The following is a 20,269-nucleotide window of genomic DNA, read 5'->3' as shown; positions in this document are numbered from 1 at the left end:
TTCACTGAATTCAAACTTCTTATTTTTATGAATTTCCAATACTATCCATTAATTTTCTGTTAGCAAATTCATCGAAGGGCAGGCGTGAATGGTTTTCCTTTTCATTTTTTGAAATGAGACCTACAAGACGCTCTAGAAGCACATTATTTATTTTTACCGAACTTGATTTCTTTTATCCCTGGGTATTACGTTACAGTAGCTTAAGTTAATGAAATTATCTTTAAAACAACTACTCATCAATAGAATGCTTTTCCTTTAAATTATGAAGTCATTATTAGTACCACATGACCGTATGTAATGAGATGATCTTGCTGGTGGATTTGGAAAGAAGTTTCTTCCTGAAATAGTCATTAGATCAAATCCTATTTTAGTAGCTCTTTTTGCAGGATACCTCACAATGCATCAGACAATCCTGGAACGGAAAGTGGCTGGAAGACCGCTTGCAGAACCAAAGACACCAAAATAGAGCTGTTATAACTCGAGTTATCTTTTACATGGACCCTGCTTACCAGTGGCTTTGGAGGCATGTTCTTTATGGGTCTCCACTCATTGGATTCTCACAAGTCCTCCTGATGTGGTATTTCCCCCATTTTAGGTAGAGTAAGCATTACATGAACATTTGCTTAAATCTATCGATTCTTTTCTCTTTCACCACGAATCGCCTCCCAGACACCATGGTGAGGCCCTTCTCTCCCCACTGCCTCCATCTGGCCTTCATTATTTCTCACCAGCATTACTGACATGGCCTCTGAGATGGTATCCCATTCACCTTGTAGCCGACTTGTTTTTTCTAACCTCCAAGAATGCTCCTATCTTAGGTTGTTTTGTGTACAGGTGAGTGAAACTTCACTCAGACTATACTAAGCAAATCAGGAAGTTCATTTGCTCACATCAGTGGGAAATCCAAAGAGATGAGTTTGATAAAGGCCCAGCTTGACTTAGAATTTCAAATACACTCACTGCTGGGTATATTGCTCACCAGCTGGCCAGGACTCAGATACTTCCAGTGGCACAACCCAGCAGAAACAGAACATCTTCCCACATGGTTTTGGCAGGATGGTCCCAAGGAAGATCACAGGCCTATCCACAAATCAATCACTCATGTTCCAGTCATGGGGGCCTTTCTTTGGGCTGACCTGAGTGGTACATCCATCCCCTGTGGCTTGGAGGATGGAGTCAGCCCCACCCAAACCCCATGAATGGGTGCTGTTGTTAGCTAAAGAGGGGAAGGGAGCCTTGGCAGGCAAACGCAACAGATGTACATGACATTCCATGTTTAAAGTCTTGCAACAGCTCCCAAATGTCTTTGGATAATCACCAAACTCCTTAACATGCTATATATATATGCCTTGTCTACCTGGACAGTTTTATTTATTTATTTTTAAAGATTTTATTATTTCCTTGAGAGAGAGTGCATGTGCAAGAGAGCATGAGGAAGGGGAGGGGCAGAGAGAGAGAGAAGCAGACTCCTTGCTGAGCAGGGAGCCCGACAAGGGACACGATCCCAGGACCCAAAGATCATGACCCGAGCCGAAGGCAGACACTTGACTGACTGAGCCACACAGGTGCCCTAGAGAGTTTTATTTCTGCCTCTCTTTTCTTTGGCAACTTGCCTAAGGGCCAATCTAAGTAGCATATCACAACTTCCTTCTAGCCTGTCAAACTGGGTTAGAGATTCCTTGTCCATACCATCTTAAACCTCTGGTATCCCATCCCTAAACATACTTTTTTTTGTGTGTATAACCACTGTTTATCCACCCTGAATTTACTAGAGAACGCTCTGCCTCGGAGCTTTGACTACCTATGCTCTAGCCCTACCCTGGTTCAAGTCCATCGGGTGCTCGGGGTGGGGAATGGGGGCACTGTCAGTCTGTCTACCTATGTATCTCACTCTTCTTAATCTCTTCAGGTAAGTTTGAGATGTAACTAAGCTTGAGAACCCCCGAATTATATCATTAATGTTCCATTTAGATCCAACGTTCTGTGATTCTAACCCAAGTTTTGGTAGGGTTGGCGCCTCCTCTTTCTTCTGTTCTCCTTCCCTCTCTCTACCTGGACTTTAGAGAAGTCAAAATCATAGTTCTATTAAAAAATCAATACAGGGGCGCCTGGGTGGCACAGTCATTAAGTGTCTGCCTTCGGCTCAGGGCATGATCCCGGCGTTACGGGATCGAGCCCCACATCAGGCTCCTCCGCTGGGAGCCTGCTTCTTCCTCTCCCACTCCCCCTGCTTGTGTTCCCTCTCTTGCTGGCTGTCTCTCTCTCTCTGTCAAATAAATAAAATCTTAAAAAAATAATCAATACAGAACAGTTTCATTTTAATTTTAATTTACCTCCGATGCATTGAAACGGACTCAGTGACACTGAGATTACCTGAGTTATTCAAGAACGGGTTACTTTGTCTGTTGCCTCTTTCCACTAGCTCAGCCCAGCCTCTGCTCGGCTGGGGCCTGGCTCTGGAGCTGTGCCTGTGGGCCCTTCATAATTATGTCTCAACAGCACGGCCAGTCAGGCCTACAGTGAACAGAGTCATTCAAGGCGCTTCCTGTAATGTTTCAAACTGTTGTGTTGTTGACATTCAGTGCATGTGTTTGTCATTGACACATAGGCTCCCATTCCAGCTGGAAAGCTTGCCTTTCATGTAGAAGCTGTTTAAAGGAAATGTTCCTACTTATCTCAAAGCCAGAGGGAGTGGATGGCAGGGAGGAGTTCGTTTGCCCACATCTTCAAACACACTGCATTTTGGGGATGCCAACAGGACTGTTTTAATTTGCTCCCCACAAAGGCAGACTTCTGCTGCTTTTCCTGAGCTCCTGACAGAGAAGTGTTTGTCTTTAATGTCACCAGACGAGATAGTGCAGCTGTGTTTGTGGTGGGAGTTACCTGTAATTTATGTTCTAACGTAAATGTTTAAGAAGATTAGCTGTTTCCTTTCATTTAAAGACCTGAAATCATTTTCTCTTTTCTTTTCTTCCTTTTTCTTTTCTTTTCTTTCTTAAGCTCAACACTCCTACGGATTTCTAACCACCAGGAAGGTGGTTAGAAAATTAGGATTTCTGTTTTCTGATACCGAGTTGGAATTGTTAACATGGTCGCATTTCCGAATGTAAACATATACTTGGTCTCAGCGTAGAAAAGCATAAGCACATGAGGCAAAGCTAACCACGCTGGTGTCTAAGTGAGGGCAGCACTCGTCTTAGCAGGTTTGTGAGACCCGAGCTGAGCAGATCCTGTATCTCCCTTCTCACTGACTGTTTTGTTATAGTTCTGATCATAGTAAATCTTATTATCCTGAAAACTTGAATTCCAAGGACGTGAGAGAAAGTGAGCTGGGTCAACACCACTCAGGTTTTGGGATTGGGAAGAGGGGGGCAGTGCGTAGTGATTGTGGACTGATTGACTCTAATGGAACCCCAAGTGTTTGTTTTATAAGCATTAACAGATTCCTCCCCTCGTCTGACCCAGTGAAATATGTTTTTTTTCTCATCTAGGAACTAGAGAGGAAAACTCTATTTCCCTCTCTAATGCTACATTAACCTGGTCAAAGTCAATATGACCACTGGGTTTCTGAGCATGCACAGAAGTGCACTTTGTCCATACCCTCTGCACAAAAAAAGTTCCAGAATTGGTAGACAAGTTTCCCTTGGCCACTTAGAAAGCTCCAACCACAATGCCTTTCTAGGTTCTAGAAGTTTAGTCTGAATTTGTTTCAGAGTTATTATAAAGGTCTCGTTGTGCTGTTACACAACTTTTTGATAAGTCTAAAATTATTTCAAAATGAAAAGTTAAAAATAATTCAGCTACTCACTGTTGGACATTTAGATTGTTCCTAAATTTTCTTTTTTAAAAAACTTCGTAGTGAATATCTTTGTCATGAATTTTTGTATATATCCTTATCAATTTCCTTATAATACATTCCTAGAAGTGAAAATGTTGGGTCCAAGTGTATGCATATTGTGATGCCTATTATCAAATTATTCTGTGAAGTTTCCCTTAATCCTACCATTGGCTAGTATAATTTTAAAAGTATTCTTTACGTCGACAGAAAACAATGGTACTTCACTGCTGTTTTAATTTACATTTCTACTAGTACTGAGGGGAATCCTAATCTTCTTATGTTTATTACACATTTGTGCTTTTCTTGTGTGTAAATGACCTGTTCATGACTTCGACATGTTTTGCTTTTGGGAGTGTTTCTGTTTATCGTGGTGATTTGTATCAAGTCATTGATGTAGTTCCAATGTTTGCCCTTATGTGGAGAATCTCTTTCAGTTGACAACCTTGGAGATTTTCTGTTTGATATGTTAAGAGAATGGGAGAGTTTTGTTTGTCTTAAAAGGAAAAGAAACATCTTCTCTTCAAGAATCGAAAGAATTACAACATATGAGCAACAGCATCCAAGTAACATCCAAAATTGACTTTCTCCACTGGTCAGCACACTTTATGCTTAGATTTAGCTCAAGCACTTCACTCTTTTTGATCAGAGGCAGAATTTCTGGTCCATGCTGGTCTCTCAGGGAGTGGCAGGGCATGAGAATGAAACATACAGTCTATGATCTACCAGCTCACGTCTCCCTTGGTGCAAAATCCAACACCGTACTCTTCTCTCTTGCCAAGCCCACCTGTGGTTTTCTGGGAATTCAAATAAGACCTGTCATCTTGCTTCCCATCAGTCCTCCTCATGCATGGACACTTCCTGTGGGTCAGGCCTCTTTATATCCCTGAATCTGTTCTGTTTTTTTTTTTCTCTCTCTCTCTCTTTTTAGAGGGAGAGAGAGTGCATGTGCATGAGTGTGGGGGTAGGTGGGGGTGGGGAGGGGCAGAGGGAGAAGGAGAGAGAGAATCTTAAGCAGGTTCCTCGCCCAGCATGAAGCCCGACGTGGGGCTCCATCTCACAAACCCAAGATCATGACCTGAACCGAAATCAAGAGTCAGACGCTTAACTGACAGAGCCACCCAGGCACCCTTCTCTGAATCTTTTCTTTAAGAAATCTGTGTCATTTTCCCCACCTTCACTTCACTTAGTTTGTCCAGAAAAGTCTCCTCTGCTCCCAGTCTGGCTTATTCTCTTAGAAAGTTCCTATGCATTCTCAAGACAAACTAAAGGCTCAACTGGAGGTGTGATGAGAGGTGATTTGATTTCTGGGGGCACACAGATACGGTACTCATAAGTTTGAAGTCCCTTATAAATAGAAGTGTGACTTAGAGCCCATAGTCTGTGCAGCTGATTTTGTTATTTTTGACGTTTCTATCATATTATAGCTATAATCTATTTTTTCCTGTGAGAAGTTGGAGGACATGTTTCCTGGCTCCCACCCCTCTCAGTGTGAATTCGTTTCTTGCTTCCTGGGCAGGTCCCCAGTCTCTAGTGGGCTTCTAGAACATTGTGTATGTATCTCTCTTAAAATACTGCCTTGTTGCCTTGATGGTTCTCCCTTTATACTTATTTCTCACCTTATAACGTAAGCTCTGTCAGAGCCCGTTCTCTGTCTTATTCATTTTTATGTTTTCTGCAACCCAAATGGTGCCTCATAACTGGAGTGTCTTCGATAAAAGTTTAGCATTGTTAGCAGTATGTCCATCTTTGTAGAAATTATTATATTTGTAGCATGCAGCAATTGAGAAGTTTGGATTTAATTTTATATCCAATAGTTAACCACACAATACATATATATTATAAGTAGGAAATGCTGTTAAAAAGAAGAAAAGGAAAGTCTTCTGTAATTATACTTTATAGAAATTACCACTGTTAGTATTTGAGCATCTATTCCCCCAGAATTTGAAGAAGAAGGAGAAGGAAGGGAGAAAGAAGAAGGAGAAGGCAAAGGAAGAGGGAGATGGAGAAGAAAGGAGGAAGAGAATAAGGAGAAGGAGGCTTATTGAGTATTTACTGTGTGCTAGGTATTACATAGATTTTTTTCCCTCAACCCACATGTTAACAATATGTGATATTGTTAACTACTGTTTTCTGCATTTCAGAATGGAAGACGCAAAGGCTTAGGGAGGTTAAAGAACTTGCTCAAGATCACATGACTGACAAGTAGCTTAGCTTGGATTTGAACTCACGCGGTGTGAGCGTTAGCACATGCGAATCAAAGCAGCATGTTGATTGAAGGGCACGTCTCCAGAGCTGAACTTTTGGGGTTTAAATCTCGGTTCCTTCACTAACAAGCTGTGTGATTTTAGGCAAGCTAATTAATCTCTCATCAATCCCCATTCTCTCATTTTAAAAATGGAGTTAAGATGATATTAACCCCAAACTTGGCACAAAGTTGGAATGAGGATAAGGGAAAATCGTTTCTGTGGAATACTTAGAACACGGCTACCTATAGTAAAATTTGAATAATTTTGTTTGTAACCAAAACTTTAAGCCCAAGTATTCTCACAAATAATTAACTCTTATATTACTATATATTCAATAAAAATGATCACACTGTAATCGTCTTTGTTGTCTGTCTACTTCACTTCCTATACTATGAATGTCATTTTCGTTAATAAATGTTCTTGTACCACATCATTCGTAGGACCACAGAGTATTCTAGCCTTCGAATACGCCATAGTTTATATAACCAATTTCCTCTTCCTCTAGGTTGGGAGCTTCATGAGATGGGGACTGTTCCAGGCTCTGTCCTGTGGTTTTCCTGTGCCCAGAACAGAGCTAGCACGAGGTGGGTGCTCAATAAATATTTATTGAATGAATGAATGAATTAATATTATTGAAGTTGCTTCCAATTTTTTACTATTAATAATATTTTAAAAATTACTTATTTCTAGGAGGTTTTGACGTTTTAAAATTTTCTTGCATAGTAAGATACAACGTCCCAGTCACTGCTTAAGAACCGAAATGTAATTCCTAACATTGATGTAAGAACACATTGTGTCTAAGGGTACCCATTTGGTTTAAGAGAAAAAATACTGCCGCGAAAGTAAAGACGCATGGTTATGTTTAAAATAATAACTTTAGAAATTCTCTTTCATGAGATGAGTTTCAAAGAGCGTTTTACCATGTGGGTAAATTTTAACAAAAATCGCTCCAATTAGCTCCAAGTACAATGACATGCATAATGCTTTGATTACACATATGAAATTCATTTAGTCAAAAGAGACTTCGAGTAGGAAAAATACAACTTTGTAAGAAAAAAAAAATCCCTGTTGCTCTAATGATAGAGTAGCCCCCCCAAGACCTAATCACGTGCACGTTTAGAAGAAAGCGTTTCATACCCTCTGTAACAGTAACATCTGGTGAGACTCAAGCAGCTCTACTCTGCTTTCACAATTCCGTTTTGTGTTATAAAAATCTGTCAAGTTGCCTGCAGAGATGTAGGGAACTTGGAAAATTTTCAACCTCACTTAAAAATTGTGCCACCATTCCTCAATACCTTGAGCTTGGGTGGAACTGGTAATGAGCCGGAAACCAAGATGAATGAGGCAAGGAGAGCCACTCGTGAATTGTTATGAGGTAGTCAACACCTTGGAGAATTTCTTCAAGGAGGTGATGAGACAGATGTAGCAAAGGGAGGAAATCTAGAATCCAGCCCAGGGTGTACTTTTGGTGGAGGATGCTTCGTAATTATATTATGTTTCTTGATGGCTTGAACGTAATTTTATTTCTTGGCCTTGAACTGAAGTGTCAACCAGGCGGTCCAGTTTACCTCCTCAGATAGTACTCAGGTTGCTTCAGACTCGGTCAGTTTGTCCCTCATTTTGAGTTTGTTCAGTGTGAAAGTGATAGTCCCAGCTCTCTGCAAGCTCCCTGAAGGGTAGTTTTTCCAAATGGCTACTGTAGTTGTATCAGTTGGAGCCAAGGCTCTGAAAACTTAAGAGACATTGGAGACTTGTGAACAATGGCTAAGCAGTTAACTAGCCATTGTAGACGGAAATAATCCAATGATATTTTGGCCTAAAGTTCACTTACAACCTAACTGAAGAGAAGAGTGTGAAGGAAAAATAATCTCACTAGAGTTTCCTTCCCTTCAGCTTTTCTTTTCATTTGTTTGTTTCTTGGTTTTTTTCTCCTGTTCTCTCCTTCTGATACACCCTCTTCTTTTCTCCCCTTTAAATGTGTTTCTCCTTTATTCCTACATTCCTCTTACTCCCTTCTCCCCACTGCTGCCTCCCTTGCCCCTCTCTCTTACTATTTCCCCTTTCTTCTTCACCCACCCCAACACCAATTTTTTTTTTTAAGATTTTATTTATTCATTTGACAGAGAGAGACAGCCAGTGAGAGAGGGAACACAAACAGGGGGAATGGGAGAGGAAGAAGCAGGCTTCCAGCGGAGGAGCCTGATGTGGGGCTCGATCCCAGAACGCCAGGATCACGCCCTGAGCCAAAGGCAGACACTTAATGCCTGAGCCACCCAGGCGCCCCACCAACACCAATTTTTTAACTGCCCATGGAGCTAAAGAATTAGTGAAATGGAGTTTTATTGTTCGTAATTTTATAAATAGTTTGAGGAAAACATTTATTTTTCCAAGGAAAAAATTGTGCTTGACTTTTTCTTTTTTGTTTTTGTATTTTAGAGAGAGACAGTGCATAAGTGGACTGGGGAATGGGTGAGGCGTGGGGGAGGGGCAGAAGGAGAGGGAGAGAGAGAATCTCAAGCAGGTTCCATACTCAGTGTAGAGCCTGACGCGGGGCTCGGTCTCATGACCCTGAAAACATGACCTGAGTGGAAACCAAGACTTGGAGGCTCGACCAACTGAGCCACCCAGTCACTCCTCACTTTTTCTGATCTTAGTTTTATTTACCTAATTTAAAGCACTTGAATGAAGTTAAGCACAAAAATATCAGTACATTAAATCTTAGCAATTAGTATTCTCTTGATTCCCTTTTTTCCTTTGGATCAGTTGACCTTGGAAGAAAAATGGTTTCCTGTGTTTTCTGTAAACAACTTAAGATGGGCCGTTGCTGTCGCCCTTGTCAGTACTCTGAAAGGTGGGGCGCCCACCCATTTCCCAGCTCCCTGTGTCAGTGGATCATGATCAACTTGTCTATGCCAATTTTTTTTTCAATGCAATTTATGCTAATATTCTTCTGTTTAAGTCTTATCGCAAGGAACAAATGGACAGCGTCCTCCTTGAAGTAATGGTTCAAGTTCTAAGAAATGGCTCTTAGGCCACCTTTGAAGGTGGCCCAAAGATCCAAAGGTGGACCTTTATAGCATAGTCTGTGGACAGAGCATGGGCTTTGGAATCTTACACTTGGGTCCCTGGGCAAGGCATTTATACCCTCTCAGCATCTGATTCTTCCGCTATTAGAAAACATTCAGAGGACTGTTGTGAGAATTAGAAGAATTTAAACCACCAGAACACAGCATAGTGCCCCCATGTGGAGAGATTCTGATAAATGGCAGCATAAACCCCAGGAACCCCCACTGTAAAAGGTTCTTCCCATGGGAATACTACTGATTCCCTTCCTACCTCTCCATGACCCATAAATAATGAGTGTGATCTGGGAATATTTAAATCAGAGAGATCAAAGAACATTAGATATTGAGAGAAAGGGAGAAACAGAGGCAGCCAATCAGCGTACGTACCTTGTGCCTCTTCAGTAGCTGTGTGACTAAACTTGGGAGCTTCCTAATGTAGAGGTAGGAGAAATAGTGGACCTATCATTTGCTGAATTCACTTTTTTCAAACACATTGCGGAAGAGGGCCTGCCCCTGGGGTTGCCCCTCTTCCGTCCCCCCATAAGCATTACACAAGCATCTGGTTGGTGGAGAAGCGGAGCAAATGTGATAAACTCTCTCATTCAAGTGTAAGAGTTACACAAGGAAATGTCTTGTGTGTTTGTGCCTGTGGGTGTGTGTTTGTCAGAAGCTAAGAATCAAATCGTTTTCTTAGCAATACTTCAAATGCTTGTAAGACTTTAAAAAAAAAAAATCTCAGTTACAGGTTCTTGGGTACTCTCTCCAAATTAACCTTAAAATGCTGAGACCAAAACCAATCCAGTCAGGAAATGTTTTTATGAAAATTTCTATTGGCTACGCTCTGAAGGTTTCAGTAGTTGTTAATTGCAGGTCAGTGTTCCCCGTGAGCTGGGTTGCCAACAGTTTCATGTGAAGTAACATCATTAATAGCTAAAGTGGTCAGGCTTGCAAGCGATTAACTTTCTAACCAAATAAATGAGAATGAATTCAAAAATTTCTCTACAATGACATCACTTTTACTTGCTTTTATTATACTTTCTTGTGTAAAGAGAGTGCCATTATGGCTGGTGGGTAGGAATTTTCCCTGACCCAAGATGTAAACATTATTGATCGCGGCTCTTGTGAACAGTTTATGTGAAGATAAAACTGGCAGAAAATGGGATGTGTTGGGCCAGCCCTGATGCTGAAATGGAACCCTCATGCTTTAATAATTCAATGTTTTGTTTACTGAAATTCATCCTTCTCAGAAATGCCTATGGATACAGGGTCTTGATGAGTGACAGAGTAAGAAAATGAATCTTTAGGGGCATCTGTATATGGTGTCGTATAAGTCATGACAATAAGGAGAGTTAGACACCAAAGAGGTTGCAGATTAAAACTGCAGACAGCTAGTTTTTAAGGAAACCAAGAGAACAAAGAACAGCTACCTTGCCTCTTGGGTGGTCATAGAAGAGGATGACACTGATTTCTCAGAATCTGAAATGGTAGAAGAAATTCTGAGTTTGAGGGGTTTTCTTCAGGCCACAGTCCTTAAAGATGTGATGGGCTAGGCTGTGGGAAGTGTCGGAGTCCATTCAGTGGAGTTTCCTTTTCTTCACAGTTTCAGGAGAGGAAGGAAGAGCAGGTAAGAGAATGGGATAGTGAGAGGAAATCATGGGGGAGAGTCTTCATAGGTGTCCTGTATTCCTACACGTCTTGCTGAGTAGACCAAGAAAGCAAGGCCAAGATCACTTGATACCCGGGCCATTTCTCAGGGCTGTATTTGCAGTGAGCAGCCTTGAGGGGTGAAGTAATGTCTGCCTCTGGGACGAAGTGGAGGCTTGCTGCCAATGGAATAGCGAGTTCCCCCAGCTCCGTGTTCCTCGCCAGTAGTGCTACCACTGTGTGCAGGCATCCCTCTGGGCCTCAGTTCCTCTGTGGGATTTGGAGGGCAAGTGACGGATGCCAAATACTAATGCTCATACTGCATGCTTTGCCGTGAGTGAAGTCCTTTGTCTCTAACCCAGAGATCTCGTGTCTTCTGCCAGCATCCATGAAATAGTTATGAGCTAGTTTGTTAGATTTGTAGCTAGGTTAAAATCAAACCTCAGGGGCGCCTGGGTGGCACAGCGGTTAAGCGTCTGCCTTCGGCTCAGGGCGTGATCCCGGCGTTATGGGATCGAGCCCCACATCAGGCTCCTCCGCTATGAGCCTGCTTCTTCCTCTCCCACTCCCCCTGCTTGTGTTCCCTCTCTCGCTGGCTGTCTCTATCTCTGTCAAATAAATAAAATCTTTTTAAAAAAAAATCAAACCTCAGACCTCAAGGAAAGGGATACAGTTATTTAGTTATTTACAGAAATGTTTAGAAAGAACATGAGGCTTCACCAACACATTTTCTTTTCCTCTGTCCCTCATGAAGCTGTTCAACCATCTTTAAAAACCATTCATACACTCTGAGGTTCTTGGCAATGGTATAGATAGAATTCTTGGACTCCTTAACTTTGACCTTTAAAATCAGTGAACTTCCTGAATTCTTCTGAGGCACATGAAAGACTTGATGAGAGCGCTGATGTGTTTGATACCAGACTGATGGGGTCTTGGAGGTGGTCCAGCCATTCTTGCCTTTAGGCTACACTTAAATCAGGCTGCTTTTCAAATATCTCCACAGAATGAGTGAGTTTAGCTACATTCCCTCAGGAGCCTATTTCATTTTCTTTTCCTTTCAGGACATTTCTCTCTGCTTTGTAATTTAAATAGAATGAAAAAGAGAATGAAATCTTATCATTTAAAATTTTTCCTTTTGTGGGTTAGAAATGGATCATACCCTGAGAGAGAAAAAACCTCTTGAAGTTCACTGTCATTGTCTTTCCTCAAGGCTGAATGGTGTTCCAATTTTCTTTAACATATTTCACTGTGAATCTTATTCCTATAACTATTTTCTGCTGGTTTCCTTGGGGAAAGTTGGGAAAGAGATTTACTTGCGTGTTCTCAAGATCTTTCGACCTTCCTATACCATACCCACATTTTCTTTCTGCCAGAGACTTCTATGAGTACCATTTTCTAGCGGTTGTTTTAAGCCAATCCCTCAATTGGGTCATTGGGATAATTAAGTTCTAAGATTACTTCTAACATAAGCTTTTGGAGTTGATATTATTTGGGGATCATACATCCCCAGTGTGTGTACGGCTCTGTAGGATATCATCTCCCTCTATCCATTCTACCCGAAAGTACTCTAGATTGCATGGCCAGTTTGCCATGATTTGTCTGAAAGAACACGTGCTTCCAAGGGTACACTTCAACAAGAGACACCGCCATTTCCACAAGCTTCCCTTACAAATACGCCTTGTCTTGCGCCTCCGTGTTTAGTAAACTCGTTACTATTGATGTTGTTATCTTACAGTTAAGAAAAATTGGTCTTTATTTTTAAGGTCAAATCCGAGCACGTCTGTATAGTGGCCCATATATTAACATAGTCTGACAGAGAAATACCGTAACTGTGCAGCCCAAAGGGGGTCATGGTTTTCCTTGTGACTTTCTCAGCCATTTACTTATCAGTCAACAAATGTTTGTTTGATTAGCTTGTGCGAGCCGCTAAGGTGTAATTATCTGATTGGGAACAGTAACTGATCGTGTAGCTGTGTGCCATCAATTCTTTATTTTTTTCCTTTAATTCCTTGGTGACACTTCTGTGGTATAGGATTTCTCGGGTTAGGGTGGAGTTAACGTAAATAATTGGGCAAGCGTGTCCTTAGAGACAGTCTTGAGAGAAGATCTTTAAAACTCTGCTCCATTAGGTACTTAGCAGTGAAGCTGCTTCTTTTTTTTACTATGAATTTTATTTCTGCTCTTAGAAGCCTTACTTTGACTGTTACTGTCATTTACAGTTTTAAGTGTTATAGCTATCAGTCTGCTGACCATTAAAACATTGTATTTTGCCTGTGAATCACGTTTCACTGAACTTTGATAGCTTCAACAGAGTCAGAAAAATGATATTGTAGAATGACTTTTATTTATGTGAAAAGCTATTTATCAGTGACGATTTTCATTTTCTTCCTCTGGCTCCTAGTCATTTGCTGATTGTTCTGTTGTTAATATGTACAAAACGGATGCGGGATTGATTGCTTAGAGTTAGGGTTTTAAATTGTTGAAAGGGCCAAGGCATCCCAATAGGGCTTATTGTGATCTTGCCATATTTTGAAAAACCCAATATCATGGATGTTAATATTGGAATATGTGAAAAAACCACATTCTGGTTGACATTTTAAATCCTCTTGGCCTCCTTAGCCACTGTTGAAAAAGATGGCCAGATGTGGGGGCCTTTGACCAGATTCATGCAGGTACAATTTGACTGCACCTCACCCAGGCCCTGGGCCATGTGCCTCTTACTCCCCAGCCCAGAGATTCTCTGACCCTGCAGGTTGGGACACCTGCAGAAACCCCCTCGGCAGTCACGTACATGTAAGGTGTTACGGTGAGGGAGTCAGTGCCCCTAGGAATGTGACCCACAGTTGATCCAGTTGGGCATACCAACCTAGGACTTTGACTCTTTCTTTTTTCCCAAGTAAGTAGATCTTATTATTCACTTATCTAATTTTAGTGAAGTATGGTTGACATACAATATTACATTATTTTCAGATGTACAGTGTAATGATTCGACAAGTCTATAAGTTATGCTATGCTCATCACAACTCTAGCTACCATCTGTTACCACACAGTGATATTGTAATAGCACTGACCATATAGCCTCTTCTGTACCTTTTATCCCCATGACTTACTCATTCCACAACCGGAAGCCCATGTCTCCCACTCCCCTTTACTCGTTTTTCTCATCCCCCCACCCTCTTCCCTCTGATAACCATCAGTTAGTTCTCTGTATTTATACGTCTGTTTCTGTTTTTTGTTTATTTGTTTGTTTTGTTTTTTAGATTCCTCATATAACTGAAATCATACGGTGTTTGTCCTTCTCTGACTTATGTCACTTAGCATTATACCCTCTAGGTCCATCCAAGTTGTTGCAAATGGCAAGATCTCATTCTTTTTTATGGCTGAATAATATTCCATTGTGTGTGTGCGTGTGTGTGTGTGTGTGTGTGCGTGTGCATGTGTGTGTGTGTGTATACACACCATATCTTCTTTATCCATTCATCTATGAGGCTACACTTGAGTTGCTTCCATATATTGGCTATTGTGAATATTGCTGCAGTAAACACAGCAGTTATATATCTTTTTAAATTAGTGTTTTCATTTTCTTTGGGTAAATACCCAGTAGTTAAATTACTGGGTTATGTGATATTTCTATTTTTAATTTTTTGAGGAACTTCCATTCTGGTTTCCATAGTGGTTGTACCAGTTTATATTCCCACCAACAGTGCATTTGGGTTGCTTTTTCTCCATATCCTGTGTTTTCTTCTAGGAGTTTTATGGCTTTGTGTCTTATTTTAGGTCTTTAATCTGACACAAGAGATTGCTCCAGTTTTGTTCTTTTGCTTGTAGCTGTCCAGTTTTCCCAACACTGTTTATTGAAGAGACTGTTTGCCATTGCATAGTCTTGCCTCCTTTGTCAGAGATTAATTGACCACAGGACTGTGACTCATGAAGGCACGGTACAGAGATGCCAAGACAGCCAGTGATTATTTACGTGGTGGTGGATGTAGGAGTCCAGTGGGGTAATGATGAGTGTCCAGTGTTGGCTCCCCCAATGGCAGAGGCCAAAACCATTCCCATGGAATGATTTTGACTGTCTCTCGTTTGGCTACTCCCTTGGTTTCTGACCATTTCTTTGGTTTTTGTTTTTCAGTCTTCATGTTGATGCTATGAGCTACCCAATAGCTTTGCAGTAAATCACTTTTCTGCTTAGGTAGTTCCTACTGTTAGCAACCATGAGCTCTAACTTTGTAAAATGAGAGTTAGGCTAAAAATGACCTCTACCTGATTATCTCATCTTCTTTACCACTCTATTATAATGTTGCTTCTGTTTCATCTGTGTGTGGGCTGTTGTAAAGTTTTTATTTTTCTTAAATAGAAGCAACATGTAATATTAAGCTTAAGTTTCTAGTTTTTCTCAGGCTTGTCTTTTGAGAAGATGAGTGTAAAAAGCAGAGAACTAAGTATCTGTATGATTCCTAACAGCCACGGGGCTATTTTATGAGTGTTTCAAATTAATTTTATGAACTAAAACTCAACTGGGTGATTTATTATAAAGTTAATGGAATGTCTTTCTTTCTGTCCCTTACTGTTCTGGGTATTAATGATCACCAAGGCAAAATATAAAAATTTCCACATGTGAACAGGAAAAAAAGAAGATTTGTTGCTGTCGTTCTTATATACTGTTAACTCAGATCAACACGTGGTGACTGAAGGATCTGATGTTTGCTGGTCTTTCTCAGTCTTGAAGACAGCAGGAAGGACCTGGAATGGATCTAAATGGGTCTGCTTAAAACCGGAGAGAGATACAGGGAGGCGCAGAGGAAAGATCCACAGTTAGGAGCTACAACCCGACGAGACTTGAAGTCTACATGGGGAAGGGTAGAGAGGCAACACTGGATGATAGCTCAAGAGGAATTTGGGGGAAATGGAGATGTGTAACGGGGAGTTTGGGAGAGAAATACTTTGTGTGCGATAGAAACCATCTCCATCTCCCTGAGACATCACAAAATCCATTGCTTACTGATGCCTCTGGGGTAGCTAGTCTGCAGAGTGGAAGAGGTGAAGCGTAGGGTGAAAATAGAGACAGCACTTAAAGGCAGTCAACACTTGGGTTATAGAAATCGTTTTTGTAAAATCCCATAAATGTCATTTCTAGCTGTCCTTAACTAGGGCTCAGTTGGAGACGTAGTAACATTCACGCCCAAAGGCTCTTGTCTTGTGTTAGATCTATTTTCACACAGATTTGGCCTCTTTCCGTCAAGGGAGGACTAGCATTTCCCGAGAACCTACTATGCACCAGTCACTAAGCCAGTTGCATTCCGGGGGGAAGTGGCACAGTGCGAGTTGCCTGCCCCCAGCAGGAGAAGTATTCAGTAACTGGGCTCATTTAGAATTGTTTGTGGATTGTAATAACAAGAAACAAGTCAACTTTTACTGGGTTTTATTATTGGTTTTAAATTCTCTTTGGAAATGTATCGACTTTTTACCTGCACCTGGGTGAAGAGCTCCTCTCCATAGCCAGCCTGGTATGCCACTGCTTTGAGCTTTTTATATATTATCTGTTTCACCACTTAGAATAATAACCCTAGAAGGATTCTAGATGAGCCTTGAAGGATACTCAAGGCTCATTCAAGGACATTGCCGGACAAGAGCAGAGAGTCGATATTTCAACCCAGCACGTTAGGGGTGCAAACCTCTGCTGTCCCCACTACATGTCCTCTGTCCTCAAGGCAGCTTGGAAAATCCATCAGAATGTGGGGTTTTTTTCTCTTCTAGGATTTGGCAGATTACCTCTGCTCTCTCTTCAGCTTCTCCCCTCATGGAGGGTAGAGGCCCGCTTTGGGCAATGGGTAGTACCTATTCTGTCCCCAGTGACACAAATACTTTGGTCGTCTTTGGTCTTTAAAGCTCTTATGATGTTAGCTTTGACTGTGAAAACAACCAGGGACAAGCATTGACTAAATTCAGACCTACAGGACTGTGCAGCTGTCTTACTTCCCTAATGTGTTTGGCTCATCCTCAAGAAATAAACATAAATAGCCTTGCTGTAGCTGCTTTGTGATTAAAGGCAAGTCTCTTGCATGAAAAAGTTTCTATCTTAAAAAGTCGCTCAAAGTAATCTAACTATCGTGATGAGGTATCAAAACTAGTTTACTCTTAAATAGAATGTGCCCTTTTGATATGCCCATAGTAAAAGGATGTGTGCACGAGAGCAGTAAATTAGGAGTTCAGAGCAGTTGAGAATGTTTGCTGTGGCCCGGATGAAAGTGTAAGCAGCTATAGAAAAATCCTCCTTGACTACTGTTGAGTTGCAACATTCTTTTTCCCTATCCCCCTTTTTTAGCCCCTTGTTTTCAGTTCTGAATATCTGTTGTTAAAATATATCTGCCAAAGGTAGATGAATTCCTCCTTGCTGTTTTCATGGTAAAAGGGTTTTCTTGCTTATAATTTAACACTAAAAACATTTTTGACACAAGTCTAAACAAGACAAACGTATGGATTAGATTTGTTTTGAAATAAGCATGGCTTTAAGGCTTGTCTGTGGTAGTGGTAGCCCAGGGAGCAGGAGAGAAAAAGGCGTTTTGGCCTTTTGTAAGATCCAAACACTTAGAAATATTTTTAGGTCAGTCACCCCCAGCAGGACAGATGTCCTCATTCTTTGAACAATACCCCCATTCAACCGGAATCCTATAACTGCTGTAAGTTAGGGGTGGGGGGAGCTGGTGAAAACCTTCCTGTTTGTTTTCCATCTCCCTCCCACTCTCTGGCCCTCTGTATTTTAGGATGTAGGTTGACTACGGGCTATTAACCTCCTAATCTAAATTTGCCAATTAAATTATGCTGCTGCCCTTAGTTTCATTTTTGTCCAAGTTTGGGCCATAGACCACCTGCATCAGAACAACCCAAGGTGCTTGTTAGAAATGCAGAGTCCCAGTGGTGCCTGGGTCGTGCAGTCAGTTAAGTGTCTGACTCTTGGTTTCGGCTCAGGTCATCCTCTCCGGGTAGTGAGATTGAGCCCCACGTCAGGCTCCACGCTCAGTGCAGAGTCTGCTTGAGATTCTCTCTCCCTCTCCTTCTGCCCCTCTCACTGTGCTCTCTCTCTGTCTAAAATAAATACATCTTAAAAAAAAAAAAGAAATACAGAGTCCCAGTTTCCATATTGGTCCTTATGAATGCATATTTTCATGGGTAGAGCTCAGGGATCTGCACTTTAATGAGATTCCAAAGCAGACTGAAGTTTGAGGTCTTTTGTAATCACATAGTACCAGCTAAATGTTTAGCCACGTTCAACTGTTATTAGGCTATGACATTCCAGAACTAGATTTAGGTGGTAATAATTTTAGCACTGCTTAAAGTTTCAGTTCTACTAGGATTTATTGATCCCCTACAGTGGGGCCAGGCTTTTTCTTTTTCTTTTTTTTTTTTTTAAGATTTTATTTATTTATTTGACACAGAGAGAGAGACAGCCAGAGAGAGAGGGAACACAAGTAAGGGGAGTGGGAGAGGAAGAAGCAGGCTCATAGCAGAGGAGCCTGATGTGGGGCTTGATCCCAGAACGCCAGGAACACACCCTGAGCCGAAGGCAGACGCTTAAAGACTGAGCCACCCAGGCGCCCTGGGGCCAGGCTTTTTCATATTCATTCTTTCACATACCAATACATTATCTGGTGAAGGAAGTGGTTTATCCCACCTAAAGATGAAGGAACGGAGACTCCCAGATAATAGGTGACTTGTCCATCCAAGCTTATGCAACTAGTTAACTGTGAAACTAGGATTTGGATCAGGTTTCTGACTCCAGAACTCAACCTCTTCCGTGTCTACCATAGCTCTTCTTTTGCCGAATTCTGGGTGTTTCTGGAGCTTCTGCTATGGGCCAGGCACTGTTCTGAGTGAAAGGAGACAAGAACGCTGCTTGTCCAGACCCCATTTAAACGGGAAAAGATAGACAATCAATAGCTCAAATGTACCTGAGTATACCCACTCTAGAGAAAATGCAATAAATGAAGATTCTAAACCAGAAAAATGGCATTAATGTCATGGGACAATAAAGATAAGAATAAGACATTATTAGTTTGAAGGGCTAACCGAGTCCTTAATTATATCTAGCAGAATGTGAGAATTGCCCATACAACATTAAGGACTGTCACAGGGAAATACATCATCTGGAAGTTCACTTCTATCTCACAAATCATCGTAGCTATGATCCACCGGTCAGATTGGGAAGAACTGTCACGCTACTTAAGCACTCACCCATGTGACACATCAGGCAAACATTGTTCACCCATCACCTTGGGCATTGCAGCCTCCAGAGAAATGAATGGATTCGAAAGAGAACAGAAGTAACCGTCTCCCCTCTTGGCTTAGGTCACGGGAGCCTCATGCGCATTACATTTCGAAAGAAGCTTGAGCAAATGTCTTTCTGGAATTCACCAGAGAGCACTTTCATTTATTTGTTTTATTTTGATGGTGGTTCTGCCCCTTCCTGAAAGCAGAATTAAAATGAGCAACTGTGTGAGAGAGAGCCCAAGGCTTCTGCATCCCCCGTCTTTCCTCAAATCCACCGAGCTTACCTGGAAACTGTGCTTCAGTTTCCTTCACCTGCTTCCCCGCACCTGCGCCTCCCTTGACCTTCACTTCTCGGCGCCCTTGAGGGAGTCGATGAAAGAATTAATCCCAAGAGGACTACATGTGTGTCCTCTCAACATGGCTTTGGAGACGTCACTCCTGTTCTCCTACGCTGATCTGCGAGTTCTTTGAACCTGAGGCTCCGAGCGGTCTTGCTCTCCTGACCAACTCCGCCTGGAGTGTCTTACTCTCTGGGAATGCCCGGCTGGCCCTCTGGGCACGTAGTTCAGGTGTTACTACTTCCAGAACGCTCCTCTTATTCCTTCCCCCTCCCCCCTTCTGAGGAGCTAATCGTTGTGCCTTCCTGATCCGACCTCTGCATCTTGGACGTAGCTTGCACGGCTGCATTTTGCACTCTTCCTTGTTTGCTGCTTTGGGGTTACCCTGAGTTATCACGAGGATGGTACTCGAGACTTAACCATCTCTAGGTCCTTGGCATTTGTCTCAGTGGGAGCCACATATAATGTTTTTTGCATCCAGTTGAAACTGGCATAAGTTTGAGATTTAATGTAACAGGAGTATGGTGAATAAAACTAAGCCTTTCTTAAAAAAAAGATTTTATTTATTTGTCATAGCACAAGCAGGAGGATTGGCAGGCAGAGGCAGAGGGAGAAGCAGGCTCCCCGCTGAGCATGGAGCCTGATGTGGGACTCAGTCCCAGGACCGTGGAATCATGGCCTGAGCTGAAGGCAGACGCCTCACTGACTGAGCCACCCAGGTGTCCCAGAACTAAGGCTTTAACACTGAAAAGGAGTTGTTCTAATAACTGAAAGTGGGCAGGAAGGTATGGAATCTGTCCCAGATGTCACTAAGGGATCTACTACTCAGTGGAAAAGGGGCTCAACAAAATCAGGGACCATCCGCTGAAA

At 41.8% G+C, this 20,269-nt stretch overlaps 1 protein-coding gene across 1 annotated transcript in view; it reads left to right on the top strand.

Moving 5' to 3' along the window:
- Window positions 1-20,269, top strand: part of FREM1 (FRAS1 related extracellular matrix 1) — a 275,149-nt gene that overhangs the window by 30,474 nt on the left and 224,406 nt on the right. Inside the window, exon 2 of the mRNA XM_057313443.1 lies at window positions 6,590-6,668. The gene's annotated coding sequence lies outside the window, so the exon portion shown is untranslated. The remainder of the gene's footprint in view (window positions 1-6,589; window positions 6,669-20,269) is intronic.

Source organism: Ursus arctos, unplaced genomic scaffold (genome assembly GCF_023065955.2).
Source record: "Ursus arctos isolate Adak ecotype North America unplaced genomic scaffold, UrsArc2.0 scaffold_18, whole genome shotgun sequence".
NCBI lineage: Eukaryota > Metazoa > Chordata > Mammalia > Carnivora > Ursidae > Ursus > Ursus arctos.
The sequence above is the reverse complement of the archived record's forward strand: the minus strand, read 5'-3'. Positions and strand labels throughout refer to the sequence as shown.